The sequence below is a fragment of the Ambystoma mexicanum genome, chromosome 2q (assembly GCF_040938575.1).
Source record: "Ambystoma mexicanum isolate Mex_15411 chromosome 2q, UKY_AmexF1_1, whole genome shotgun sequence".
In the NCBI taxonomy this organism is placed as follows: Eukaryota; Metazoa; Chordata; class Amphibia; order Caudata; family Ambystomatidae; genus Ambystoma; species Ambystoma mexicanum.
The window spans coordinates 924,941,715-924,952,938 of record NC_090924.1 but is presented as its reverse complement, the minus strand read 5'-3'; the positions used below and the strand labels follow the sequence as shown (position 1 = coordinate 924,952,938).

Below are 11,224 nucleotides of genomic sequence, written 5' to 3'. Positions count from 1 at the left end.
GGTGCCCGGAATCCCAGCTACCAGTTATTTGTAGGAATTCATTTGAAGAATTTCTCCAGAATGTGTTTAAAGAGCTAACCTCCTGAATGCTGCATGACAGAGATTTTGCAACATTTGGCACAGTATTAGCACCAGGCCAAAAAACATCCTTTCAAAGCATTTTTGCACCAGGGCAGTTTCTAGGGTAGCCAACTGTCCCGTATTTTGCCTGACTGCCCCGTTATGGAGGACTCTGTGAGCCTGCAGATCGAGCTGCTGCCTCTCTTTTAGTCTTGCTGCCAACGCCTGAAACCAGGGGTGGACTGGCCTATAGGGAACTCTGGAGATTTCCTGCTAGGCCTATGCAGCCCGGGCCTCTTTTGTGTGATATTCCCAAATGTTCCCATGGGAAAGGAGAGTGCTTGCGGAAAATGTGTAATATGGGGCCACTTTGAACATTATTTCCAGGGCCTCTTTTGGTCCCCATTCCACCCCTGTCCGACACGCATCCGGCTTCATTACAATGCTAATGCTTTGTTCCTGGGGTTGTGATGACCATTAGCACTGTAATTACGCCAGGTGTGCGAGCATTAACAGCTATTCATAAATTGTTAAAAATACAAATGGGGATGGGCCAAAGGTGAATAACGCAATGACGTCATCACTGCCTTGTGGACACGTGCCCCACAAAATGATCTCAGAAAGTTGTCCACCCTAGTATTGGCCTTAGTGCTAATACCGTGCACAATTACACTTGCACCGCCGCCCCGTGACGCGCACAATCAAGTGTGTGTATATTGCACTTGAATTGCCTGTGATCGCTCCTGGGGGCATGCGTTCCCAGTGTCTTCGCACAATAATCCCCAATGAGGGTAATTTGCCTGTGCTGTCATAACAGAGCCCTATTCATACACTGAACAGCTCGGAGGCACACTTTCTAGACAGCCTCGTGTAATGCACGGCCATTAATCTTTATTACACCAGTACTTAAAAGCACTCCTGGAAGCAGAGAGTCCTCGCAAGGATTTATCATTCATATTAACGCTGGTGCCAGCGCTGAGCTAAAGTTTCACGTGAACTTTTCTTTTCGGGGCTGATACGCTTGAGTGCAGATAATGAGTTAGTGAAGTCAGGTGTTCATCTTCACATCCTCTTGTCTGCGAGTAATTTATGTGTTAATATTACACTCACCTGGGGAGCGCCTTTTGTGCTGTTACAGGAGTCGCCGTGTTATTAATGACTTTTTGTGAGTGGTGGCATTTGCTTGGCTCGCTTAAGGCCGTGTAACGCTAACTGCTACTTTTGGGAAGGTAAACAATCGGTGTTTGAGTGGAGCCCGTGGTTCCGCCCTCTAAGTGGCAAAATACACAGGATTCATTGTTTGTATGTGCATGCTCTCTTAATACTGGGAACGGGTCTCTGACGGTCTTGCTTTCGAGGCAAACGTGTTGTCCCTGAGCTATCCTCCCAGACAACAAAGCAGAAAATGAATGTCAAATGGAAACAGACAATGCAAACCACAAGCTATCATTTGCAAATCAGTTGTTTGTTTCACTTTCTTTTTTTAATTTTTTTAATTGTTTTTGTGCACCAGTCCTGGAGGCACTGCAATACCAGGTTGATGCGTGGAGTGGGCAGAGCAAGCTCCCATTCCATCTTCCTGTGCCAAAAATCAATTTAATATATGATCCCCAGATTAAACTGATAAGAACAGATACTACACCTGATCTTAGCCAAAAGGCAGAGAAGTGATAGTTGTTTGTTTCCCTGACAGTGGAGCATGTTCCATTTTTTTTAATTCTGGTGAGCTGCACTCTGATTGGAGAGGCCCCCCTTCCAGATTTTAGCCAAAGACACAACGGGTGAGTTCACATTTCCTCTGCTCTTGTCGAGGAGGTGGTTGGAAAGCTGCGAAGGGAACCACTGGCCGGCAAGAGTTAGCCACTGTTCCGACTACTCGGTCACAGAGGAGGGAAGGAACCCTCCCCTCTGCTGCTTACCATCAATGGCTCCTGTCCACTTTTGGAACTTGCCTACCACTTTTTCGTGCACCACTGCTGCTGCGATTCACTTGCAGTGCTTCACACAGAGGCAGGTAGAGGCAGTGGAGAGGTAAGAAGAGTCCTTCCTGAGGACCCAGGCAGGCAGGTGCTGGCCTGTGCCCTGGAAGTAAAAGGTGACCATTTGTCCTGCTTCAGCCTTTCTATAGTTAAGTGCGAGTGCAATAGCCAGAGGCAGGATCTGCAACATTGTGAAGCCTCAAATAGAGCATTCTTCCTCTAGGACTGCTACTATTATTGTCATATGTTAGGGTGCAAACCTAGCTCTGGAGCCATGGACCACTGTCCTGGTCATAGAGCAAAACACCGGTAGTGGGATAAGTCATCAATAATAATAGCAACCATTAGCATAGTCCAACGTATGGATGGGGTTGTGCAGAAGATAGATGGAATTTAGGTCACACCAAGGTGTTGTTGGAAGACGCAGGTCTTCCGTTGTTTCCTAAACTGAAAGAGACTTAGAGCTGTCTGGAGTGCCACTGGGATGGAGTTCCATAGGACCAAACTGTAGCATGAGAAGGACTGTTACCTACTTTTCTCCCTGCAAGCCAGTCTAGTTTCCAATCTGGTGGTAGGCTTGCTGCGAGATGACTGTGTGCCATCCAATGTTTCTAATGTGGCAAACAAGTGGATTGGCATGCCAGTCGTGTTGGCCTTGTAGGTGAGACACATGGTTTTGAAGCAGGTCTTACCTGGGATGAGGAGCCAGTGCAAATTGCACATGCCTCGGGAGGATAGCTCAGAGGCAACGTGCCCGCCTTGGAAGCAAGACGACAGAGAGACAACACAGGCTTGATCCCTGGGTCCATGCTTAGAAACCTCTGGGTATTAGTGTGTTATAAATAACCTATCATATCCTATATCATGGTGGTTGTGATGTGGTCAAATTTCCAAGAGCCAGTGATGAGGTGAGCTGTGGCCTGGTGGGCCACTTTGAGAGGGAGGGGTAGGTGAGCAGGCAGCTGCCCTGCAAGGGGGTGTTACCTCTGTTGATATGCAAGATCACTAGGGCCTGCACCATGTTGCATGCACCTGCAGGACATGACATACTCTGTTTTGGGAAACTGTCATTACACTTTTAGCGAAGTGGTAAGAAGGCAGAAATCCTATTAGGTAGGGAACGCACAGCAATTTTTAGATTTATGAATGCAGAATTGGTCTTAAATTCCACCATGCTCTTCATTTGCAGCCAATAGAGTGGTTCCACTGTAGAATTAATGTGATAATTTACATGTAGTCACATCATTAGTCAAACTCCAAAGTTTTGAGCCTTTTGGAGTTCATACATCCCTTTGCCTTGAAGGCCTCTGAATACTAACGGAACTGTAAGTGAGGGGAACATTATAGCAGAAAAGCTCAGCTTTACATACAGTTACATTCTCTGCAGACTTACTACATTATACGGGATACTCAACTCATCCAAACGGGTCACTCATTCTTATACGTGATCTAGTTGACAAGCAGATTTGGAGGCCCCCTCCCTCTTTCCCTTCTCTCCCTTTTGTGTTCCCTAAATTCAAGCGAACACTGCCAAATCCTGGCAGTGGCACTTTCTGATCAGTTACTTCGCCCCCCCCCCAGATTTCTCTCTGGTTTTATCAGGGGGGAAGTTTTACAACTTATCTAGAGAAGAACCCTCCACACCAGGGGAGTTGCTAGGTCTGGAAAAGACCTGGGGCAAGCTGATGTCAGAACTGTTGGGACTGGGGGCTAGCTAGTCTTTTGGCTGTAGCTCCTGAGATTCTATCCGGGGCTACAACCAAAAGATCAGGGGGTATAACCCCCTTAGCCCCCCCTAGCAACGCCCCTGCTCCACACTTCAAGGGCACACAATTGCATCTCAAGGCCATCATACAGCCAGGGTCTGATTGACACTACTGACACATATGCACTGTACTATAAATTTCCTTCTTAAAAATTGCTTGCTATCCCATGCCACTATTTTCACTCCTCTTTTGTTGCATATTTTATGTGACCCAGTTATTGATATTGACTACAGATACACCCCTGTGACTACTATCAGACCCCCCTTAACAACTTATACCTCTTCATCAGTTTATTTTTCTACACCTGTGCCACTATACAGACAAGGCTTGAACCACTGCATTGGAGATGTGTGCAGTAGTATAATAGACTATTAACATAACATAACAAAACATAATATGACATAGCACACCAAAACATACCATAGCATAAAATAATAGTATGATGACAAGAGCATGCTGATGAGCCAACAACAGCGGGAGGATCCAGGAGAGATGGAAGACGAAGAATAATTATTTGCTGATGTTCATTTATGGCATAAATCAGAATCCAAGATGATGCCAGCTCGCGGACTGGAGTTGGGACAAGACAGGTTTGAGTCTATGGAGGGTTCCAGTCCAATGAACGTTATGGGTGGTTCACTGGTGCTAAGTAACATCATCTCAGTTTCAAAACCATTGAGATGGGGCATGCTCAGTCTCATCAAGTTCTGAACATGTATAAGGCAGTGCATGATATATGGATGACTTATCTGATCTTTGTATTATCTGATGTTATTTTGTGTGCCATCAACCGATACATAGAAGCTGATGCTGTCACTAGCAAACAAACCTGACGGATGACATGTAAAGGTCAAAAAGAACCTCAAATGTAATGAACTACTAATGTCACTCTATAGGTGATCTTGGTAATAGAGGGATACCAATTTGACCTGATGTGTGTGATTTGACAGGAACAATTTGAACCACTGCATGTCTGAACCCCCCGACTCTGCAAAACATCTCAAGGCAGTGGCGGTCTGTGCAGAGGTCCACCACTTCAAAAGCCATTGTAGGGAAAACATGTCAATACCCACCTATGATCCTGGTCTCCAGAGTTGAACAATCTTTGCCTGATATTCATGAGTGGTGGTTTGGATTCATGTAGTGTTACAAAACCATACTGGAAGGTTCTTGAGTTCAAGGTAAGTGTGGAATTGAGAGTTAATGGTGGTTTTCAAGATGTGTGCTGGCCTGGGAGACAGGAGATCAATCTGATTTCTGCCAGAATCTCAGGATGTGCATTGAGTTTTTTAAGTAAAGATAAGGCTACCAGATGACTCTAGCTCAATAGGGACACCAAACTCCAGTCCTGAGCTTTAATTTTTCGATCACTTGTATTCTGGGAATTGTACTCTTGGCTCACTGCAATTGAATACAATGGACTGAAGTAGCAGGTAAGACTAGGACTGGATTTAAGGGGTTCCAGGTGGCATAGAGTCAATGGGAAGTGTAATTAAATATGCTATGATGGCATTCTTAAGAAGCAGAGGTCTTGATTTGAGAAAAGGGTGGTGTAAAAGAGGGGAGTGGTGGCTAACTGGATTATTGTACGGGTTTTAGTATTGCTGCTGTCTGTAGGTGTTAGATGGCCTTGGATCTTCGCGGTTGTTTTCACTGGCACATATGGGCATTTTCAGAAGGCTGCAGTAGGAGAGGACTCCTTCTCGAGAGACTCTTGCTGGAAATCTATAACACAAGCTGTGATTCCTCCCAGACCCCCAAAACAGCTATAAGTTCAGGACACCATCGGAATGGGTTCAGACTGCGTAAAAGCAATGTCTGTGTACGCCTGGCAGTGTGCATGCTTTGATAAGATATTGAGTAAAGGTCTATGGCGGAAAGGGAGTAAAATGTTTTCTTCATTATCTGATATCCTTTGGGGCCCACTCCTGCCCTGCGGGGACCACTCCTGCCCTAACTGTATTTCTCCTAATACTATTGCACCCCCACTGCTTCCCCAAAACCCCCCTTTCTCTCTTTTCCCTAATGTAACATGTAACTTTGTACCCTAATGTAACTAGCGCCTATAAACCCAAGGGTTGTGTGAACTGTAACAAATGCAAAATAAATAAATAAATAATCTTCATAGCGAAAGGCAAACTACAATTATTTTAGAGTCACTGCAATTCCAGGAGCTGTCTTTGTATGTTTGCTCTGCAATGATGTACCTCATTTGAGGGTTGCTATCCCTACCTCAACTTTGCGACCTCTCTTATTGCTCGTGCAAACCTATAAGTCAAACGTCACAGTGGGAGTCACATGAACAGAAAGCAAATTAAAAGCATTTCTGTTGTTCCCACCCTTTTCTCCTCCCCTAGTGTCATGCTAGTAGATAGGAGGCAGCTGGAGGCCAAGAGTGCAGCTGGAGGTCAAGAGTGGTAATCCAGTTCACTGATTGGCGGAATGGAAGGGGAATGGGACAGAATCGATTTCACCCTCTGCAAAGAGTGTGACCCAAACAACTCTGCTTGCTGCCATAAGGAGACCACATTGTGTGACAGTCCCTGGGGCGGCTGGTTTATGTGCGGTGCCCCACCAGTTTTTTCAACTACATGTGTTAATATTTTAGTGACTCACTAATAACTGAGCTTACACCTTTCATTTTCATTGATGCTGCCATCAATGAAAATGAAACGTTTGCAGCAAGCAGCAGCTCGGCCTCAGCATGGATCAGTGACTCAGTGGCCAGCGCTCTTTTATTTGCCAGGTCAAGGCTGGCTGTGCTGTAAATGCAGTGGGGCGAGTGCTCTCAAGAGACTTCCCCACTGGACATGCTCAGTAAACTTTGAGCCCGGGGAGACATCCAAGTGTCTCCAAGCCGGGCTCAAACGGAGGCATGGGGGCGTATTGAAACGCCCCCAAGGCATAGATGGCACTCTTCCCTCTTCCCCCAATACTATCTCTGATACAGGCTGGAGTGGGGTTGAAGTTTGCTGACCCCGGCCCAGCCTATATGTTAGGGACAGGATAGGGGGTGGAGTCAAATGATGCTGGCAGGTCGTCATTAGGCAGGATCTGGACTCCAGCCCATGCCTTTACCCTCTCCCAGCTCGTAGCTGTCTTGCACTGTGTGGTTTTCAGCAGGCTTATGGCGGAAGGAACAGGCCCTCCCAGCCTCCACCGACTTCACGTACCAGGCCAGCACCATACTAAGTGCAGAAAATTCTTAGGAGGACTGGACTGTGAACCGAGAACAATCACTCATTAAGGAAAGTGTGGGGATTCAGCCTCGCAAGACCACAGCGTCCACCATGACCTTGCAAGACTGCAATGCGCATGCGCGCAGCTCGGCGCGCGGAGAGCGAAGGCGAGAGGAACCACAGGAGGAAGCGGACGCTCTCCAGTGCCCCTCCTGATTAAAGACTTGGGCCTTTGACTGATATAAGTACTGGAACTTGAGATTGTCACTGATCTTACAATTTTGCTCTTGAGTAGTGAAGATACTACTGTATTTATGCAACAGGATTTCAATATCAGTGATTTGATTGCTACCCAACATACCTGATTTGTAAGCAGCAATTAACCCTTCAATCAACACTTCATGTTGTGTTATATTTAAAGTCAGAACAGTAAGTTAGCATCACCCGTGCCGTGTGAATTTTAAAGCTAATGACTCAAAAAAGTTCAAATTATGTGACTGTGAGTCTGCGTGACTAATGGCAGCAACATAATTCAAACATTTTGAGTCAGTCAGTTGCGAGATGTGAATGCGCTTTGCTGTTTGAAAAACAGCACCGCCCGTCCGGTATTCTTTTCTTGAGTTAAGAAAAGCCTTCTGGACTGGTACTGCCTTTAAACCCCTCTTGCTACAGAAGGCAAGTGTGTACAGACAATTTGCACATCTAGGTGTGCTTTGCAGGTGCCACCTCATCAGTGATGCGTAGTTATGGACCGGTCCATTGCAGTATGTGTCCTCTTGTACATCAATGCATTACTGAGCTGAGCCCAAGACCTAGGACATAAGGAGTGGTCACATATCAATAGACAGTCCATGGAATTTAATGATCCTGTCCTGTTTTACGGCAGGCCAGATGGTATGTGCTGGTGGGACTTCACCCTGTTCTGACCCACATGGTAATACCAAGACAATGTGCAATTGCTGTACTGTCTCTTACGGCAAAAGTAATAACAAGTAACTGAAAGGGAAACCTGTAGTTTAAGGAACTATTCATTACCTGCAGGTGTAAGGAACTATTCCTTACCAGCATTTGTAAGGAACTATTCCTTACCTGTAAGACATACAGTGCAAGGCATTTCAACGCCATGCATAGTCACATAAAATGAACTTTAATGAGTCAGTCCTGTGGGCCCTGACTCATAAAAGTTCAAATTATATGTGAATGTGAGTATGAGACGTAAATGCACTCAAAATCATAGGAATGCTTTAACTTAAAGTAACCTTCCAGTTAATTTTGATGTTCCCAGACTAAGGCAGGGCTCTCATAGCAGTGTCGATCGAGCCTTTATGTACGCTGTGTCATCAAGTGGGCAAGGGCATACTAAGTGAGCATGGAATGTTATGCTATGTTGATTTGTACCGCGCACCGCTACCACCCAAGGGCGGCTTGTTTCGTTCGGTAAAGGTGTCCACTATTTCTTGATTGTTTCTTACACTTGTCCAGAAATCGTGGACACCTTTAACAAGTAGGTGTTACGTATGTGAACAGCCATTGATTCCGGCGGGCTAATGATTTTGTCCTGCGGCCCAGATATGATATATGATACGATATGTTATTTATAACGTGCTTAATACCCAGAGGTTTCTAAACTCAGACCCGGGGATCGAACCTGTGTTGCTCCGTGTCTTGCTTCCAAGGCAAGCACGTTACCCCAGAGCTATCCTCCCGAGACAAAGCCTCAAGCAGCATCAGACTCCAGAGCAGCTCACTGTGAGTGGGGATCATTATTTTTGACTAACGGCAACTCTAGCTATTGCTAAGCTTGTTGTGTGGGTTGTACTTGAACTATCGTGCCCCTTGTTTGCTTGCTACCTGGCACAATGTATCAAAGCAGGGGTAAGAATTCCAAAGCTACCCTTTTCCATTTTATAAGCAACCATCAAGGGATGGAGGAGAGCATCCATTAAAATGCATCTTTTTTTTATAACAGATTCGGGGCCTGTACCAGCAATGAGACATTTGTAAAAGTAAAGCAAGCACAGTTTACTGTTTCAATGCCACCCTCCACGCCCACCCTCTTTTCTCTCAAGTCGAGGGCTGCCTCAACTGAGCCAAAACCAAACCACATGTTAGTATGTTCCTCCCTCAGCGGTAGTTTGAGGACAGCACTCGTCTCTGACACACCCAGCCCCTGAACCGTGAAGCCCTGAATCATTAATATGTTGGTGGGACCTCTTACATCACTCCTATTCTTGCTCTCCTTTCTAGCAGGCTTGGGTCTGGTTGCCTCCCCCAAGTGGGGCCCCAATACACCACAAAGATTATGGTTTGAAACTACTATGGTGGTGATTTGTAGTTCCACAAAGGAATAGTAGCATACCATACCTAATCCCCACAAGCCCATACAAAGCGTCTGACACACCCGAATCCATGTTTGAAGAGACTGGTGGTGGTGGTGACTCTCCTATCATTGAATGAGTTGTAGTAGTAGTATTTTGCCATTTATATAGCACCTTTATCCCATTAGCATGGCCTCAACACGCATATGGTGGGAGCGCCCTCGGGGGACCGAAGTCCAATGTATGGGAAAATTGTCAGAAGGTTTAGAATGCATGTGTAGATGAGGTCCCAGACATGGCCTGCACCCCTTCCCCTCATTTCGAGGTATCAGGAGCGTACTTGCCAAGGTATGTGACGTATGAAGAGCAAATGAACCTACAAAGAGCTGAACTGGGACTCTGCCCATTATACATCAGAAGATCCATACCTGTTGAAGCACCCATAACCAGACAACCCTGGGCAGCACGGTGCCCTATCAGACAGCCATACCAGCCGCTGATACGAAATGAGGAGTACCTACATACGGTCCACGAAGAGAGGCCAAAAGCCTTAGTAGAAGGCCAGTGGAAATGACACAAGGGCCTGAACAGACTTGTGAATGAACAAAAGCGACTATCGAAGACAAGCACGCCAGTGCGAGTAACTACGAAAATAAATGTAATAGACACAGAGAAGAGACAATGTTAAAACGTAAGGAAACGGTGCTACGAGACAAGATGGAAGCACCCGACCTGTTAAACGAGTGTAAATAGGCTTGAAACGCAAGATGCTCAGAAATCGATACTGCTTGCAATGCTTAGTAGAAGATAGAGCGGCAAGCGCCAGCCATATATCTACCTCAATAAGGCACATTATACAAGTGCGACTCCATTTTGTAAAAGCAGAAATGTACCCAGGCGGCCAGCGGCCTGACAGGCCAAGTTTCGTTACCCAGCCAAAGGCAAGAGAAGGAGCAGAATCGAAACTCAACAAAGAGCGGCTCATGCCTAGGAAATCGAGGTCAACCAGAGAAAGGGAGGAGAGCGTCAGCTAACAAGACTCAAACTTCAGAGCATACCAGTCTGCCTCATGAAGGTCAAGATAAGGGGGGCCCAAGCAGGTGGCGAGGCTGAAACAGAATTAAATGCACTAAAAGCTGGAAACTGAAGCAGATTCATGGCGAACTAACATGTGACCAGCCAAGCGCGAAGAAGTCCCACCGCCTGATGTCATCCAGGACCCGAGGATGCCATAACTTTTCCCAATAAGAGACTACAGTTTTGAGGCCATCCTTAGCCAACTAATTGACACATCGCCCTAAAACACTGATTGATGGAAGGCAGGCAGGGTGAAACTTGGGACACCAGACACAGGGGTGTCCATTCTGCACGCTGCTAATTAAAAGTGGAAATTTATGTCTAGGGGTGTAACCTGGCCAATCACAATGGACCAAGTTATCTGGAGTCCTATAGATAGTAGAACCAATGAGACGCGTAGTTGTAGTGACGTCTATCATGCGTGATGTAGAGGGATGAGCATAGACACCCGGCTGAGTAGACTGAGAAGCTCCCCGTGGACAATGATAGAGTAAAATTTCAAAAATCTGCAGTGGGTCTGAAGGAACCCTTCTCATTCCCACGGGCAGCCAATCAGACGAAAACCTTAAAAGCTGGAAGAGGAAGGGGCGGTGATCCCGAAGTTACAGAGAGGACAAGATGCGATCGGTGAGTGAAACAGTAAACTCGTTACTTTGGCAAATGTCTTGTAGGCATTAGAGTAAGTAAGGGAAAGGTAACAGAGGGTGGCGAAGAAAAAATAAAATAGTTAGAAGTAGAGAAGACTATATATATATATATATATATATATATATATATATATATATATATACACAGGGGGTTAATGACTCGAGCATAAGAAATAAAGAGTGGATACCGGGGGGACA

The 11,224-nt window shown here is 45.9% G+C and overlaps 1 pseudogene; it reads right to left on the bottom strand.

Annotated features, from left to right (window-relative positions):
- Nucleotides 1-1,559: 1,559 nt before the first annotated feature.
- On the bottom strand, nucleotides 1,560-1,732 carry LOC138570449 (U2 spliceosomal RNA; annotated as a pseudogene).
- Between the last annotated feature and the right edge of the window lie 9,492 nt (nucleotides 1,733-11,224).